Source organism: Zootoca vivipara, chromosome 2 (assembly GCF_965207765.1).
Source record: "Zootoca vivipara chromosome 2, rZooViv2.hap1.1, whole genome shotgun sequence".
In the NCBI taxonomy this organism is placed as follows: domain Eukaryota; kingdom Metazoa; phylum Chordata; class Lepidosauria; order Squamata; family Lacertidae; genus Zootoca; species Zootoca vivipara.
In genome coordinates, this window is record NC_142584.1 from 14,777,961 (window position 1) to 14,797,735 (window position 19,775).

The following is a 19,775-nucleotide window of genomic DNA, read 5'->3' on the forward strand; positions in this document are numbered from 1 at the left end:
CTCGCACTTGTGTAGAGAGAGATTTGCTAATTGTATTATTGAGCTAAATCGGATCCTATAAGTTTGCATTGCCTGCATTGCATAATTCTGACTGTGTGGCTTAGCCCCATATTCCTGGGATGCTTTCCCCCCTGAAATGCTTTTCTCTTTGCCTCTATGCCTCTGTGTCAAAGTGTAATGAAAACATTCAACAGCTAGACATGATGGCCTTTCCAGAAAGCACAAGGAGCATCAGGAGATGCTCAAGGTCTACGCCAGGAGATGACGCAAATATCAGGCACACTCAAGGCTGCTTGAGGCAGGTACCAGGATAGCATTGCTGAGTCAGCTTGTGTTTATGAGAACAACCGGACACAGGAAGATCCTTATATGTACTTGTTACCCCCCTTGTGTTTATGAGAGGGACAGGATACGGAAATATCCTTATATGTATTTGTAACATGTGACCCCCTTGCGTGTGCACTTATTTACAGAGGAGGGGGAAAGGAGCCCAAAGAAGTGTATAAGAAGCTTTGCAATTTGTGTTTCTTTACTCTTGTCGTGACGCTTGACCACCGAGAGTCCCTTAAATTTAAGGATTAAAATTCTTTCTCTGGATTCACCCCCCCCGGTGTCATTATTGGCTATCTCTGTCCTGCCTGGGCGCAACTTAAGGACCCTTAGTAGCTAATAAGGCTGCACTTGGAGGCAGAGAGACTGTCTCCGCATCCAAGCCTCAAGCCCTGAAAAGAATGGCTGGCTGGCTGGCTACGGAGGATGAAGCTTTCTTCAATGACTTTGTGGGTACCTGGCTCCCACAATTTTATTATTCTTGGTGCCCAAGCACCTATGGCCTCCTGGAGTTGGTTCCCATGGGGGGAGGGGGATATAAATAATATTGATAAGGAATATAGAACTAAAAGAGACTGGGCTAGTAGAAAATGTATCCTCCTCCTCCTCTCCTCCTCCTCCTCCTCCTCCTCCTCCTCCTCCTCCTCCTCCTCCTCCTCCTCCTCTTAAAAGAAGCCTTTATGAAGAGTTTCATCATGAGTAAACAAACCTCTCTATCTCACTTCAAAATCTCTCTGGTGGTCAGATGAGATCTGCAATACATTCTCCTTCATTCCGCACGATGTTATTATGGTATTTATCCATTATTATTTTTTTAAAAAGAAGACGACAGTTTTTCGCTGTGTCTACTGATAATAGCAGAAGAAGCAATATTGCAGGATGGCAGATGTAGATTTAAGTACTTAGAGGGGAGGGGGACTCCTTAAATATGAGAGCTGTTCAACAATGGAATTGCCAGGGGAAGCTGCTGAATATTTTCTTGGAGATTTTGAAGAAAAGGTTAAGATCCCGATAACCCCGCCTTATGACAGGGATTTAAGTCTGTATGGGCTTGATTTGATTTTATGATTCATGGGAAGACACAATGATGCAAAGGAAACTAGTAACTATTTGCTGGGTCTCAACCCATGGGTCTCAACTATTAACGCAACACAATATTCAGTTTGCTGAAAAGAAACTTTAGCATGCTACCCTATACTCAAGCTATGCCAGTTGAGGGGCTATCAGTGTTTCCCAAACATGGGTCTCCAGCTGTTTTTGAACTACCATTTCCATCATCCCTGACCATGGGTCTTACTAGCTAGGGGTGATTGGGGTTGTAGTCCAAAAACAGCTGGTGACCCATGTTGGGGAAAGACTGGGCGATAGTATTTGACAAAAGCCCAGCTATGCAAGTGGAACTTGAGATAAGCTAAATATTTTCCTCCCTTCCAGTAGCACCTTAGAGACCAACTAAGTTTGTCATTGGTATGAGCTTTCGTCTGCATGCACGCTTCTTCAGATACACTGAAACAGAAGTCACCAGACCCTTATATATAGTGAGAGGGGTACAAGCAGAATTGACAGGTGGAGTCAGGGCCTTGGCCAGTGTGGACAGACTTGGTGGCACCCGGCTGTTTCCTTCCACCTGTTACCTGCCACATCCTCCCCGGACTGGCAGCGCTGGAGTACTGTTTTGGTATTGTGATGCAGAGGGATGCAATAGAGGTCTGTTCCCATCATCATGAATTCATTGGCTTCCTCAATGTGCGGGTGACGTATAATCCTGGTTGGCTGCACAGTCCTGACTGGTGGGTTATTGTGGTGCTTCCATGGATGCTGGGCACATGCATGCCATTTCCCCTTCATAGTTCTAGTTACAGGTAGGTAGCCGTGTTGGTCTGAGTCGAAGCAAAATAAAACAAAATTCCTTCAGTAGCAATTATTAGTCCTGGAAAGAGAAATTGCTGAATTGGAACTCATTACCAAGCTTAAAACCATGGAGCCACCTGGGATGAATAAAGACATCGGATTCTTATCTCATTATGCATGATCAAGCTTTCTTTAGCGCCTCAGCCCTTGCTTCCTCCCCCCCCCCCAGGACTAATTGTCAACAGTCGTTAACAGCCATCTACAGGTTTACCACTCCCATCAGCCCATCACCCATTCCCACCCACCCCCACCACCCTCTGTATATATATAAGGGTCTGACACTTCTGTTTCAAGTGTATCTGAAGAAGTGTGCATGCACACGAAAGCTCATACCAAAATAAAAACTTAGTTGGTCTTTAAGGTGCTACTGAATGAATTTTTTTATTTTATTTCCCCTTCAGTTTGAGTTTTCCTGATCACTCTTTCCCCTTCCCTTCTGAGCTGAGAAGGCATTGGATACAACGGCCATTTTGCCAGTCTAGCAGCAGTGTATCAAACTTCTCATTTTTGAATTTCTGTGATGCTGCCTCATATCCAGATCAGGAGTGTTTCTTGCCTGTGGCCAGCTGCACAGCTGAATGCCATTCTGTCATGTCTTTTGGTGTCCAAGATTTATGCCTCTCAAGCATTTGCGGCATTACGTTTAGCTTTTATGTAAAAGTCGAGAAGGTCATCTGGAGGCATTAGCATCATGGTTTCCTTCAAGCAGAGTAGGTGGAAGTAATGAATGGACTGCTTTTAATGATGTACACGGAGCTCTTTTCTCTCTCTCTGGTTTCAATTCCCAATTTCAATAAACTAGCTTGAGATTTTATCTTTGGCGCCGGTAATTATATAAGCCAAGAATAATTGCTGGGTAAATACAACCTGATTGGCTTTTATTTTACGACTGGGCTTCATTTCAAGCTTAAATTATGAAAATAATGAACTCAATGAATGAACTGAAGTAGAGATCTTATCAACTCTTACCTCCAACTTTAGAACTTGGACTGATTTTTTAGAACTAATTTACATAATCCCTTTAGCCTGGGAAAAATATGGGGCATTTTGAACTACCATGCATTTCATGGCAGAGTACAGGCCACCATGACAGTTTGAAAGCCATGGGATCCTAGGACTGGATTATACAGTGCTTTTTTCCCCTTTAAAATGTTTAGGGGTACTCTCATTTTCCTACTCATATTGAAATACTGCCCCTCAATGAGGCCAAACTTAGATTCACAAAATGTTTAGGGGTATGCGTACCCCTGCGTCCCCCCAGAAAAAAAGCACTAGGATTATTGCAGATGGCCAAAGGGTATGCTGCACCCAGCACCCATTCCATTTGTGACCATATGACACAAGCGGCCCCTGTCCCAATAAACTGATCTAGTTCTTCAAAAGCAGTTTTGCTCAGGCGCTGCCTATGCTGTTCACAGGCTACCTTTCTATGCTAGAGTATGTCTCTCTCCCACATAGCACCTGCCCTTCAACTAGGTGAATCACATACTGCTGTGGAGTCTGTGAATCCATAAATCTTAGAGGCAAGGCCAATTGTGCAAGTATTTCCCCACCCAACTCATCACCCTACCAAGAATAATAGATAGATATGGCTCACTCCATTGGCCACACCCACACTATGCATTAGCATGGGGTCATACTATGCATTAGCATGGCCACACACACACACACATGAGGGAAGGAGGGGAGAAGGGGAGTAGTAAAAGATAGTGTAAGTGCCTTGTTGGATAAGAACAGATGCCCATCTATTCAAGCATCCTGTTCTCATAATGGCCAATCAGTTGCCAATGGGAAATCTGTAAACGGGACCTGAGCAGAAGAGCACTCTCCTCATTTGTGATTCCCAGCAATGGATATTGTCAGGGGGACTCCCTACAGGGAGCCTCCCCCCCCCATCATCCTGACCAGCACTTTGCCCACGAGAAGCGAGTCAGAAGGAGGGAATGAGGAATGGATGCAGAATGGAGAGAGGGCTCAGTGAGGCGTCGGAGCCCTGGCAACGCTATGGGGAACAGAGCGTGCAGGAAGGGCTCAGAGACGCGTCAGAGCCTTGGCACCGCTCTGGTTGAGGGTCAGCGGATAAGGGGCTCAGCGAGACGTCGGAGCCCAGGCACAGCCCCAGCCAGCAAGAGGGGAAACCTCTCCTTCCGGCGCCCGAATTGAGGCGCACACTCATACGTAGGGCGAAGGGGCGGCGTTTTGGGGTGCCCAGGCTTTTATGCTGGCTGAAAAGCAGACAGAGGCCATTGCCGGGTTCTGAATCAGACTAGGCGGTCATGTTCTCTGCTATCTCTGCACTGTAAATAGTATGCACAATAAAACTCTTAAAGACAGCACAGACTGGAGCGTCTTTACTCGGGAGTAGCCGTAATAACCCCCTGACAGATATATATAGGCAGAATTCCTCCGGGAGTGGAAATAGAACATACCCATCTTAAGTAGCACCAGTGATAGACTTATCTTCTTCCATAAGTTATGAATTTATCTAATGCTTCTTTAGAGCCAAGTTAGTGGCCACCACTACATCTTGTGTGTGTAGATTCCATAATTCAATTATGTGCTGTGTGAAGTCGTAACTTATTTTGCCTGTCCAGAATCTTCCATTATTCAGCTTCAGTGGATGGCCCCAGGTACCAGCATTATGAGACACAAAGAAAACAACATCTCTTCATCTCCTGTCTCTACACCATGCATAGACATCCTACCCAAAACAAACCTTGCCATCAAACACCAGTGTTCCCACATGCTGAGCAATGAGTAGCTGGTGAGATGGATGCTAGAGCCCTCAAAAGTTGACCCAGCCATTCAGCCTGATGACTCCATCCACTTCTACCCAACCACTAGACACGGAACAGGTTGAGAGATGCCAAGGGCCGTGAACTTTCAGGGGCTTCTAAAATACCTCCAAAGAGATGCATTTACACCTTTCACCTGTACTATATACAGTGTTTTGATTCCTGAAATAGTATTTATTATATTTGGAAATTCAGGTTGCTTGTGGGCAACCTGAAAAGATGTAGTGATATGTAGACTAGAATACACAAAAGGGTATATTATTAATGAAGGAATACAATGGAAAAGTACAAGATAGCCTCATAGCTGTACTGGAACACTGAAACCCAGTCGAGACATTTGACAGAAAACATTTATTTTAAAAAGAAACAACCACGAATACTGACCAACTGCTGCAACAACAGGAAAAAAATGCAATAAATACAAATGAAAGGAAAATAATGTTTGAAGGAGAAATCTACTCATATTCTCTGCTAAAATCCCGAATGGGTAAGGAAGGATCTTGTCTTTTGTTACACGGCCTTTGGTTTTTAAACAGCTGCAGACATAAAAGATAAACAAAGGTCTATCTGGTCTAGCATCCCTGGTGAGATTCCCCTAGCCATTTTCCAGTAGTCTATCGTCATACTCTCTTCTTAGTCGCCAGCATCTGATAGCACCTTTGCACCTGAGGGGATTCCATTTAGACAGCTTTGAAAATGCTTTTATAGCCACCCACACATCAGTCACTTACCTCTCACATACCATACTGAGGTTAGGATGTTTCATAGAATCATAGAATCGTAGAGTTGGAAGAGACCACAAGGGCCATCCAGTCCAACCCCCTGCTGAGCAGGAAACACCATCAAAGCATTCCTGACATATGCCTGTCAAGCCTCTGCTTAAAGACCTCCAAAGAAGGAGACTCCACCACACTCCTTGGTAGCAAATTCCACTGCCAAACAGCTCTTACTGTCAGGAAGTTCTTCCTAATGTTTAGGTGGAATCTTCTTTCTTGTAGTTTGAATCCATTGCCCCGTGTTCGCTTCTCTGGAGCAGCCTCCTCTATATGACATCCTTTTATATATTTGAACATGGCTATCATATCACCCCTTAACCTTCTCTTCTCCAGGCTAAACATACCCAGCTCCCTAAGCCGTTCCTCATAAGGCATCATTTCCAGGCCTTTGACCATTTTGGTTGCCCTCTTCTGGACACGTTCCAGCTTGTCAGTATCATTCTTGAACTGTGGTGCCCAGAACTGGACACAGTACTCCAGGTGAGGTCTGACCAGAGCAGAATACAGTGGTACTATTACTTCCCTTGATCTAGATGCTATACTCCTATTGATGCAGCCCATAATTGCATTGGCTTTTTTAGCTGCTGCATCACACTGTTGACTCATGTCAAGTTTGTGGTCTACCAAGACTCCTAGATCCTTTTCACATGTACTGCTCTCAAGCCAGGGGTCTCCCATCCTGTATTCATGCCTTTCATTTTTTTTGCCCAAGTGTAGTACTTTACATTTCTCAGTTTCAGCCATGTATATACAGTAATATGGTATGACAACCCACTTGCCTGAAGTCCATATACAATTCTTACATGCTGATTCAGCAAGGAAAGGTGTGCACAGGAGATTCCCACGTAGACATCTCTAGCTGGATGGGGACTTGGATATGTGAACCCCCAGCCTGTGCTGTGGTGTTTGTAGTCCTAGTTAGCTACTTTGAATATGACCCAAAAGCAGCTCAGGATGAGGAGGACAGAGGGTAAGGGGTATGTGGCCTCCCCCTGTTTTTTCTCTTCTCAGCAAACTGCTGCCAAAACATCCAAACAGGTCACGCATGCATTGGATTAGGGCCCTACCTTCTTGTTTTTCTATGCCATCTGTTTCTGGTAACCTTTCCGATCTCTGTCTTTTGTAGTTCTGAACTAGGTGATAGTTAATGTAATAGCTGTCACATCAACAGCTGCAGATCAGCCTCCATCATGTTCCTGCGCTAAAATTATTAATTGCAGCCAAATGGAGACTATTTGCACCTCCTTCTCCATAGTGATTTTTTGGGGGGTTATTTGTTACTTTTCTATTTACTTGCAAGTGTTAGGGAAGAAAGCAGGTAAGAAAGCAGGTAAGAAAGTAATATTAGCAAAGCAAATCAGTCAGGTGATGGTAGCCTCAGGACAAGACATTCTTCAGTTATAAGCTGGATAATTACAGCTATCCATTTAATTTCAAGTATCCAAATACAGTAGGGTTGCCAGACTCAATAGTGGACAGGACTTCTGTGCCTTTAATTGCCCTGCTCTCTTTTGAGTCTGGAAACCTTAAAGAGAAACCAGCAGACCCTTTGCTTGGAAATTAAACAAAGGGTCTGCTGGTTTCTCTTTAAGGTTTCTAGACTCAAAAGAGAGCAGGGCAATTAAACGCACAAAAGTCCTGTCCTCTATTGAGTTTGGCAACCCTAAAATACAGTGGTACCTTGGGTTAAGAACTTAATTTGTTCTGGAGGGCCGTTCTTAACCTGAAACTGTTCTTAACCTGAGGTACCACTCTAGCTAATGGGGCCTCCCGCTGCCGTGCGATTTCTGTTCTCATCCTGAAGCAAAGTTCTTAACCTGAGGTACTATTTCTGGGTTAGCGGAGTCTGTAACCTGAAGCGTCTGTAACATGAAGCGTCTGTAACCCGAGGTACCACTGTACTGGGACAGTGATATGCAAGAGGAAAGAAATTTTCTGCTCATGGATCTCCTTGGTTGCCAGTTCCTTCACTTCATGTACTGCCCAGCCTGATCTCTGACACATCAGTTCATGACAGCAGGATTGTTCCCAGCACACAAACAGCTGTAGTTGTTTAGTGGTTAGAGTACTGGACTAGCACTCAGCTATACAGCTGCAAATATAACATTTTAAGTGTGTTTTAAGTGCAACATACTATGTGACACTAGATGGCATTGGTGAGCTCTATGCGAAATTCAATGTATTGAATGTACTGAGATCCAGCGCCGAGGGAAATAAGGAAATAAGCAGCTATCCTAATTTTAAAAGACATCCGAAGGCAGCCCTGTTTAGGGAAGCTTTTAATATTTAATGCTGTATTGTTTTAATATTCAATTGGGAGCCGCCCAGAGTGGCTGGGGAGACTCAGCCAGGTGGGCGGGGTATAAATAAATTATTATTATTATTATTATTATTTTAAAGAAAGCATTTTCAGAGCGGTTTTTATGTGTGTCTAGATTCCATCTAGGACTGGTAAGATCCCAGATCCCAGTTCACATCCCTGCTTAGCCCTGAAGCTTACTGAGTGACCTTTCAGCCTTTACTACCTCACTGGGTTGTAGTGAAGAAAAAGGGGACAGGGAAAACCATTTATCTCATCTTTGGTAGGATATGAATTCAATAATATTAATAATCTGCCACTGCTGCTGAGGCAGATGATGTTTATGGCCCATAAATTATGGGATGACAAGAATGAGTTTGTGATACAGGAGGAGCATATTCAATTTTAAGTGGCACCTCAGTCAACCTAGAGACTGATAGAGAATGTGAGCAGGTATCTTTTTACCTTGCCATTTCTTAAGTTGGCTGCTACGAATTCTCAAGTTGTGTGAAAGTGTAGTCTATGCAGATGTGTAGATAACTCCAGGCAAAGGGGAGATTTCTGAGTCAGCCCCTCATGCTGGCATCAAGCAAGGCAGAGAACGAGTGAGGAAGCAGATGGCTCTGCAATTAATTTTCTCCTCAGTTGTACTTTAAATTTTTCAAAGTGAAAACCGGCCATTTTTGTACATCCTCGACTGAGTGGAGAATAAGCTTCCTGGGACGTTGTTGGCCACTGTGTCAAGCATATGGATTTCCCTACAACCTTATGGTTTCAGCGACTTCGCCCCCTTCATTTTTCTCACTGGAAGGCTTCCACAGCTAATGCTTTGTTTGTGAACAGATGAAAAAAGGCCCTACCTTCTAAGATGCTGTAACTCAACTGCATGGATGTTTTCTCAGAAGCCAAGAGAGTAAGGTCAGTGGTGTTTACTCTCAAGTAAGCTGCCGTCAATACCCTAGATCAGTGGTTCCCAACAGGTGGTCCGCGAGCTATGCCAGAGGGGTCCGCAAGATGTTATTAGAATAAAAAAAAATATTAAATATATTTCGTATGATAACAGATTTTTTGTTTTGGCAGCTTCCTGCATGAGCAGAGTCTAGCGCAAAACTAGAATTAGATAGAGGCAGTAGTTCTGCTGTATGCCGTTAGGTGGCGCTTTACAAACACTACTGTTTTGCAAAGAGGCAGCGCGCACATTCTACTAACGCTCACCTCCCCAAGATGCTTTGCGTGCATCGGCTTCATTTGTGCGCTACTGCGCAGGTACCCTGTCTTCTCTATTCCCCTCACTCCTCCCTGGCACGCGCTGCCTCTTTGCAAAACAGTAGTGTTTGTAAACAAAGCGTTGTTTTTCGCGGAAGCTACAGTTCGCGTAGTTAAAAATGGACCATTGGTTAAAAAGTGGTTCGTTAAAACGACAAAGGCCTACAGATGAAGAGGAAGATAATGCATTTGATGTTCAAGCAAGTAAGTCAGTGACTCTCGAACCGATCTTGTCAGTGTCCATTGAACCTAAATTGTCGGCGTCCCTTGAACCTAACCCTTCCAAGATCAGTGTTAAGCTTACTGGAAAAATTAGGTTAGGAATTAGGAATTAGATTTAGGATTAGGAATTAATGGGGGTCCTTGTTACAATAGCGGCTCGATGAGGGGTCCTCAAGAAAATTTTGTTGGGAACCCCTGCCCTAGATTTTATGGACATGGCAACAGATGGGAATATTTCATCAGGAGCTCGTAGGTTATTGGGAAAACAGCAGAGAGCAAAAGCATACTTTATCTTAATAGATTTGCCCCTCGATATTTGTGGTGATGCTCTTACTGCAGTATGGCCTAGTGTTATCTCCCATCACAAAAGATCAACAGGAAATAGGTTACAAAAGGCAGTATTGATTTTTAGCTTGTATATTTGCTTGTTTTTGGTGTGTTTTAAAACAGGCTGAATCGTGGGACTTTGTGTAGAGAGTGCAACATTGATATAACAGCCTGGCATGTTTTAGATTTCTGTTCCCAGCTTTGTCCAAAAATTAGATTTATTAAAACACACACAACAACAACAACAACAACAACAACAACAACCACCAATCTCTCACTATGTCACACATTTCTGCATCTTTTAAGCCCCCTTTTACCACCTCTTAGAATACAGGTAACTCACCTCTTATAAGAGGGTTTGATTCCAGGGATCCATGTGTATACACAAGAACATGTAAAGCCAAGAACCACATTGATTTTACATAGAATCATAGAATTGTAGAGCTGGAAGGGACCCCCAAGGGTCATCTAGTCCAACCCCCTGAAATGCAGGAATCACAACTAAAGCCTCCATTACAAATGGCCATCCAACCTCTGCTGAAAAGCCTCCAAGGAAGGAGAGTCCACAACCTCCCAAGGGGGACCATTCCAATGTCAAACAGCTCTTACTGTCAGGAAGTTATTCCTGATGTTTAGTCAGAATCTCCTTTCTTGTAACTTGAAGCCATTATTTTGAGTCCTACCCTCCAGAGCAGGAGAAAACAAGCTTGTTCCATCTTCCATGTGACAGCCCTTGAGATATTTGAAGATGGCTATCATATCTCCTCTCAGTTTCCTCTTTTCCAGGCTAAACATACCCAGCTCCTTCAAGCGTTCCTCATAAGGCTTGGTCTCCAGACCCTTGATCATCTTGGTTGCCCTCCTCTGCACATGTTCCAGCTTGTCAATATCCTTCTTAAATTGTGGTGCCCAGAATTGGACATAGTATTCCACATGTTTTTGTAAAGTGGAGGGCTGCCTCCCCAACTTTGGGAAGGCAGTGTGAGGGCTTTGGCAACCAGGGCCGGCTCTAGGGGTAGGCTGGGTGGCGCGGGGCGCCAGGTCGGCAGGAGGGCGCTGCGCGGCAAAGCTGCGCGGAAACCACCAGTCACGGGAAGAAACAGGGCGGGGGCGCCAGAGCGATCTGCGCACCACGGCGCCAGGGTGCCCGACCTGCTTAAGATGGCCCTGTTGGCAACATCCCAGAGCCCTTACAAAATCCTGTAAACACTTGTCTGGCTTTGGGAGGCACCCTCCTTCCCACAGCCTGATGCCTTGCTGACCCAGTTTTGGGAAGGCAACATGATGGCTCTGGGATGCTGCCGGAGAGGTCATACCGTCTTTCCTAAGCTGGGTAAGAGGTGGGGGTGGTAGATACAAATAAATGGAGAGTGTGTTTCATCTGTTTTCCATTTACAGTGGTACCTCTAGATACGAACTTAATTCATTCCGGAGGTCCGTTCTTAACCTGAAACTGTTCTTAACCTGAGGCGTGCTTTCGCTAATGGGGCCTCTTGCTGCCGTTGCGCCGCCGGCACACAATTTCCGTTCTTATCCTGGGGCAAAGTTCTCAACTCGAGGTAACTCTTCCAGGTTAGAGGAGTTTGTAACCTGAAGCGTTTGTAACTCAAGGTACCATTGTATTTATTTATTCCCCCACCCACCTGGGCAAAGCTGCCACTGTATAAGTTAAACAAGCATAAGTTGCAGGTTACCTGTACCTATTTTAGAGATTATTCCAGTTGGTTGGTTTTACTGATTTTACATCCTACACCCAGAGTGGAGCAGGTGGCGGTGTGGCCTAAACCACTGAGCCTCTTGGGCTTGCTGATCAGAAGATCAGCAGTTCGAATCCCCGTGATGGGGTGAACTCCCATTGGTCTGTCCCAGCTCCTGCCAATGACTTGGCAGTCCGAAAGCACACCAGTGCAAATAGATAAATAGGTACTACTGCGGCAGGAAGGTAATCGGCATTTCCGTGCATTCTGGTTTCCGTCACTGTGTCCCATTGCGCCAGAAGCGGTTTAGTCATGCTGCCCACATGACCTGGAAAGCTGAATGTGGACAAACACCAGCTCCCTTGGCCTGAAAGCGAGATGAGTGCCGCAACCTCATAGTCACCTTTGACTGGACTTAACTGTCCAGGGGTCCTTTACCTTTACCATTTTTACTCTATACCCAGGGCTGGCCCAAAGTCATTTTGGCACCTGAAGCAAACCGCAAAATGGTGCTCTCCCCCAACAAGGGAGAAGGGGTGAATGAAGATCTACATCGAGAATAAGGTGGGAAATAAAGAACTACACTGGAAACAAGGTGGGGGAACGGGACACAAATCAACCTAACCCAACATAGTTGCACGAGATGGTTCTGCATTGTGCATCCTCTGTATGTCTGCACTATTTATTGTGCTTCACATCAATATCTTTACTGCAAGGCTACCTGCTGCTGCTGCTTTAGCTACTATTATTCTTCCCCTCTATGGCTATTTCCCGCACACATTCTTTCTTTCTTTTTTCCTTCCAGAAAATGAGGAAGCAGCCCTGTGTGGCAAACACGATTTTTATAGAAAATACAATTGCCAATTTTCTAGAAGCAATTTTAGCTGCAGCTGCATAATTGTGTTGTGCTTAGTAATAATAGCCGCAGTAATTATAACCTTCATTACTATGCATTGCTGCATCACTTTTTTGCCGACCAAAGTGGTAAGGATGGCTGTCGGCTTAGTATCTGCAATGTCTAGATGTTTCATTGCATTTTAGATATGTTGATAAAATGGACAGCCCCATAAATCGTAATTGCAATTAATTACAGTTGTTTCAAAGTGGTGTACAAGTAACTCAACACAATAAAGAGGAAAAAATAAGATGAAACGATGAAATCAGAACAAACCTTGTTTTATTCACACAACAATCCTGTAACTTAGGTCAGTGTTCCCCTTTTACAGGTAAGAAAACAGAGGTTCAATCAAATCAAATCTATTCTCTCCCTGCAATGCATTTGCATTTCTAAGAACAGCTTACATCAACAATTAAAACAGAAGCTGTAAGAAAACAGTGTAAAAATTAGCATCATGTCTCCTACAATATAAGGTTTCCTTAGCTAGGGCTGGTGGAGGTCTTTCATATCTGTACTGTACTGTGTGAAATGTCCCCCTCTAGAGGCAATATTCAATGCCGGAGCATGGTTATAAAAAGTAGGAATGTGCAAGTTTTTTCCAGCCTTAAAGTTATTAAGATTTCACTGATGAAATTAAGCAGCCTTCTCTGAATAATGGGGCTGTAGATCAGCAGCTGAAAAGGGTACACAAAGATACGATAGGATTTTTATTTTGAATAAATATGGTTTATGGCGCCATACATTAAGAGCCAAAAGCGAGGATTACACTGTTAACATCTTACAAGAAAAAACACACTCTTGACTTTGTGGTTTCTCAGTCTGCTAGCTTCAGGGAACCCTTTGCACATCAACTTGTTCACCAATGAACAAGTTCTGGACCTGCAACAGCCTAATGTTGGCCACTGCCAGATTCCTTGGGTCTTTCTCTGGCCCCAAGCAAACAGGCTCCGTCTGTCCTATACATTCAAAGCAGCATTATATAATTTCAAACTGTTGCGACTTCCTCCAAAGAATCCTGGGAACTGCAGTTAGTTAAGGGTGCTGAGAGTGGTTAGGAGACACCTATTCCCCTTGAACTGCAACAATTCCCAGAGTTCCCAGAGAAGAGGAGCTGTTTGTTCGTTATAAGAAAAAACTGCTCCTTTCCCCTTATGGGGTATCCAAGAGCCCGTATAGAGTCCTTAAGTGGGTTCCCTATCGGTAGGAGAAAATAACAAAGGCCAACCAGAGTATATTGAGAAGCAAAGCGGCTAGTAAGCCTGATCTTTATTAACTGTTGCAACAGGGTCCCCACTCATCACATGCAGGAGAGAGGAGAGAACCCTGAACAATGGGGCACAAGCCCTTATACAGTGGACCCTTGGGTTACGTTACCTTTGGGTAACGTAACTTTCGTGTTGTGAACGCGGCAAACTTGGAAGTTTATACTTCCGGGTTTCGCCGCACACACATGTGCAGAAGCGCTCTGCGTGCCGTACGCATGCACAGAAGTGCTCTATTGCGCTGCACGCGTGCACAGAAGCGGCGCCTCATGTTGTGGACTTTCCAAGGTATGTACAGACCCCAGAACGAATTAAGTTCGTATCCGAAGGGTCCACTGTATAGACTATTGAAATTGCCCACCCTGTAGCCCAAGACCAACTCCCTGAAACATCATACATACATCACAGAAGGAGGCGGGCCGTTTCGGCTTGCTCCCTTGGCCGGTGCGTGCTCTTCATTCCTGCTGCGGCACGCGTTTTCCCTGTGCGGAGTCAAGGGGCAGGCCAGTGAGGTGGCATCACGCTTGTGGGTGGCGTGATGCCCCTTGCTGGCCTGCCCCTTGCCTCCGCCGCGGCTCTAAGGCAGAAGAAAAGTGCACACCAGCTGAGAGAGCCAAGCCCCGTTGCCCGACAAAAACATCGCTAGGCACGGCAGGGCTCGCTCAGCCAACGCGTGCTCTCCCTGGGTGGAGTTGAGGGGCGGGACAGCGAGGTGATGCTTGTGACACCCCTCGATGGCCCACCCCTCAACTCCACCCAGGGAGAGCATGCGCCGCAGCTGGAAGGGAGAGCATGCGTTGGCTGAGCAAGCGAGGTTTTTGTCGGGCAACGGGGCTTGGCTCTCTCAGCCGGCGCACACTTTTCTTCTCCCTTGGAGCTGCAGCGGAGGCAAGGGGTGGGCCAGCGAGGGGCATCACGACGCTGTGGAGTGATGCCCCGTCCCCGGGGGGTGCCTCCGCATTTGATGCCCTGGGTGACAAAGCGGCTAGCAACGCCCCTGAATGGTGGAGAAATCCAATTCAGTTCACATTTAAAATATGGTATTAGTTAATTCGCACTTTCCAAGATAATACACAAACTGAAATAAAAGTCATCCGTCGAAATGTGAACATCCTCACATTTTGCAAGGCAGTTGCAAGCCTGGTGATGTTTGCAAAAATTAATATAGTAGACTGAAGTGTGTATAAGAATGCATACAATAGTGAAAATAACATGCAAGAATGCATGTTAGGGAAAACCGCTTTGCAAAAATATTAACCAAAATTGCATACAAAAATGTGCATAATAAGATAAATTTGCACTAAAAGGCTAATAAACCTTCATAAGTACTTGTGCGGAAATGTGGAAAACTGAAATAAAGATTGGAAAAGTGAGAACTGAAAGAAACTGAAATGGCATATTCTACCATCTCTCAGCATATGTTAACCTGGTGGAAGAGGAGTAGCAGATGGTCCCATATTTCATGAGATGGTTATACTGTATGGCTTTTCAGTCCCTTCCAATTATGATCTTGTGCATGGAAAACAAAACGCTGCAAAACTAGACTATTCAGCATGTACAAAGAGAAAGTCTCTCCACCCCCTACCTCACCAATTCTGCTGTGTTTGGCAAACAAGAATCCCTTCAGAATGCCATTTCGACATTAACATTTAATTATGCAAAAACTGGTAGCTATAATTTTAAAGCATTTCCCCCCAATTAAGATTATTACCTGGGGGAAATGTGAGGAGCAATCACAATTAGCAACCTTTGGCCCTTTGCTGATCATTTGGTTGTTTTCATCTAGACTACAGATATGGCTGTAGGTAACAAAAGGAAGGATATTCTTCCATTACGCTGATTGGAGCCCTCTTAATTCCACTTTTTAAATTGTGCTACTCATAGGGAGGGGGGGGTAAGGATTTTGAGGAAGAAGCATTTGTAAAGTTTTATGTAATTAGATTGTCCTTGTCTCGGTGCAATTAGAATTAGTGTGAAACTAAACGAAGCACTAAGAATGATTTACAACAACTTTGTGAGACTGACTACAAACTACTTCTGTTTAACTTTCATGATGATAACTTGGACCATACATATATCACATCTGTCTTCTATGCAATGTAGAATTTCTTCTTCTGATTATGGTGTTTACAGTTAGAAGAGATTTCTTGTACAGTTACATGCAGCAGAGGGACAACGAACAGCACAACACAAGTGTTTATGCATTTTATCTTTTCTGTAGATCCAACCGGACAAAGTCAAAACAATTTTATTGCAAACCGCAGTCCGTTTGGGGGATTCTGTCAAAAGAACTCAGGCCTGCCTAAGATACAGAGTGGCTTTGTGTTTTAAAACTGGTATATATATACTGAATTGTTTGTTTTTTCTTAGTTCTTTCTGCTCTTATTGTTCATTCTTTTATTAACTGTCACAAAGCATTGTGATATAATCAAGAAATTTGAGATGTTGTGATTTTGGGTTTCATTTATACAACTTTATCTTCTTGATTATATTCTTTAGGGTGTGTGTTTGTGTAATTTTATGTGTATATGTGTACATGTATATATAATGTGATTTTAATCTGTTTTAGTATTTTAACTTTATATTTCAAAGTACGGTTGCAAATTTTATTGTTTTATCTTCTTCTAAATCACTTTCAAGCTTATTGTTTTATCTTCCAGTAAACCACTTTGAGGTTTGTTTGTTTTTTAATCAATGAGTGCATAAAGTTTATGCAATAAACAAATAAAGATCTATAAACTTACTTTCAATTTTAAAAAAGCTATAATGATGCGGGGATACACAGTGACAAAAAAAAAAAATCTTCAGTAAGTTTTGCTTCCCACATTACAAATTTGGTAGAGAGAGCTGAGTTTATATGCACAACATCCTCTTGTGGTTTGTCTGTAAAGTTCACTTAAGTTCATTTTTACAGCAGACTGAAGTTCAACATTTGGTGCATTGTTTGCGGTAGGAAGAGAAACAGCTCAGTTTGAAATACTTCCAATATGTGGTTTAGTGGCTAAGAGTCCGTATGATCCCAGAGGTTATCTAGCCCAAAATGTGAGGTGCAATGTGTGAGATGGTTCATACTACCAGTAAAACATTTCTGTCTTGATGATACTACTAATAATATAATAATTTATTATTTATACCCCGCCCATCTGGCTTGGTTTCCCCAGCCACTCTGGGTGGCTCCCAACAGAATATTAAAAACACAATAAAACAAACAAAAACTTCCCTAAACAGGGTTGCCTTCATGTGTCTTCTAAAAGTCAGGTAGTTGTTTATTTCCTTGACATCCGATGAGAGGGCAAATCCACAGGGCAGGCACCACTACCGAGAAGGCCTTCTGCCTGGTTCCCTGTAGCTTCACTTCTCGCAGGGAGGGAACTTCTAGAAGGCCCTCAGAGTTGGACCTTAGTGTCCAGGCTGAATGATGGGGGTGGAGATGCTCCTTCAGCCTGAGATTGTTTAGGGCTTTGAAAGTCAGCACCAACACTTTGAATTGTGCTCGGAAACGTACTGGGAGCCAATGTAGGTTCTTCGGGACTGGTGTTATATGGTCCCGGCTGCCACTCCCAGTCACCAGTCTAGCTGCCGCATTCTGGATTAGTTGTAGTTTCTGGCTCACCTTCAAAGGTAGCCCTATGTAGAGCTCATTGCAATAGTCCAAGCGGGAGATAACTGGAGCATGCACCACACTGGCAAGACAGTCTGTGGACATGTAAATTCTCAGCCTGTGTACCAGATAGAGCTGGTAGACAGCTGCCTTGGACACAGGATTGACCCGCACCTCCATGGACAGCTGTGAGTCCAAAATGACTCCCAGGCTGCGCACCTGGTCCTTCAGGGGCACAGTTACCCCATTCAGGACCAGGGAGTCCCCCACATCTGCCTGCCCCCTGTCCCCACAAAACAGTACTTCTGTCTGACCAGCCTTCCCTAACCTGGTCTCGAGCAGAAAGGGACAATCATATATTGGCTTGACAAGCTGAAAGATGCCTTCTGCTTGTGCATGCACTTCCTTCTATGTCTCTCTTAAGAACATAAGAGCACATGGAGAGCTGGCTGGATCAGGCCAGTGGCTCATTGAGTCCAACACCCTCTTTTCACTGAGGCCAACCAGATTCCCGTGGGAAATCAGCAAGTAGGACCTGAGCTCAAGAGTACTCACTTATCCTGTGGTTTCCATCATCTGGTATCTTCACACAAGTCAAGATTAAACCAGGAAGTCTCTGCTTAATCACAGTATCCCATTGCAACTGAAGCATGGTCCAAAGCTGACTTTAAGACTCTGAATTGTTCTGAAGTTAGATTTCCAAGTTAAAAATACAGGATTCCACTGTGCAGATGGGGCTTTATATTGCCATGATAGTGTGGTAGCCACCGCAACATTGGTGAGATAATGTGAGAAGTTCAGACTGCATGGGAAGAGCTACAGCACAGGTTCCCCGTGTCAACCCCAGGCTTCTCATGTCACCTTGGCAGTGTGGGCAGGAGTAACACTGCTGTAGCTCCCATACAATCGAGGTAGCAATAACCTGTGCCACATGTCTCCGCTGAAATCTTCAACCGAGGTTCTTCTTTGGGTGCCATATGAAGGCTATGAATGAAGAAGTGTATATATTTAAGAGCTAGAAAGGGGTATCACATTTGCAGCTCCCGTCCCTTTGCTGTTATTTTTGGTCAAATAACATTTTGCTGATGCACTGTTTAGAATTTCTTGGCCTGGTGTGTAGTTTCATCATAATTTTAATGCATTTAACATACTGCTGGCCTTTCCCTGACAGATGTTAATGAAAGAGTGAACATATAATCAATGAAAGAATGAGCATATGAAACCAACAACAATGCTGGGCTTAATTCAGGTAAAATGTTGATAAATGAAATAGGCTTTCTGGGAATTTCTCAGCAGAAGGATGCTTGACAGGCAGGTATGATTCCACTCCATTGCTTTTTGGAGCATATTGAGCTTTTAAAAGTAAGTTGAATTAGGCTCCATAAAGCAAGGCCACCTAGCCAGTTTCTAGATTAAAACACGGGAGTCTCCTGATTCATAGCTCACTCTCTTAGGCACAATGCTATTTGCTGCATACATATGCAGTTGGTGAGATTATTACAATGGGTATAAACCCGGACCGGGTTAATTTAAGATGTGAATAAGTGTGACCCATTTATGCAACAGGTGTTTGGACGCCAAGTGTCAGTGAAGATGCTAACTGACCATCCAAAGTGGCCTATTGTTGGAATTATTCCAATTTGTTGGAATTATTCCAATTTGTTGGAATTATTCCAATTTGTTGGAATTATTCCAATTTGTTGGAATTATTCCAATTTGTTGGAATTGTACCATATCTGTGGAGTGTGTGGGGACACAGTCCTGTGAGACAACAGAATATGTAAATTGTCTATTGGCCATGAAACATCAATGCATACTATGTTGAAGGAAGAATAGTGAAATGGCAGCTAAGTAGCTCAAATAATATATATGACTGACACCCTTCTTTGGAAATTAAACCAATGTCTAGACTTTAACATTCAAAAGCTTTACTTGCAGAAACGTATAGGTATAGATGAATTAAAACATAGTATTTACAGTTACATGCTTATCCAAGCATGGGCTTAGAGTCTCTTCTTCTAACTTCCAAACAACTGTATTTTACTCTCTTTCCAGAGCTCAGCACTTTCATCCTTCAGTATCTCATTGAGACCATGCCTTGCAGCTCCTATGAGAGATTTCCACTTTACCTTCTTCTGCAGCTTTGCTCTTTCTTTCAAGCACAGAAGAAGCACTCCAACACTCGATTCAATTAGCAGTGTTCACAGTGGATTCCAAAACACAGTCATCTTGCTGCACATAAAATGGAGTCTCTGCTTCACTGGATACCTCCCATGTGACCAACGTTAGCCAACTACACGAGAACTACTAGAGAACTCTCTAGAATTCAGTTACCAACCAATTAAATTTAAATACATAATAACGAATACAAACATTTACAATTTCAGTGAA

At 43.8% G+C, this 19,775-nt stretch overlaps 1 protein-coding gene across 3 annotated transcripts in view; it reads right to left on the reverse strand.

Annotated features, from left to right (window-relative positions):
* CA10 (carbonic anhydrase 10 (inactive)) overlaps positions 1–19,775 on the reverse strand; it is a 305,607-nt gene that overhangs the window by 180,846 nt on the left and 104,986 nt on the right. The gene's annotated exons all lie outside the window — the stretch shown is intronic.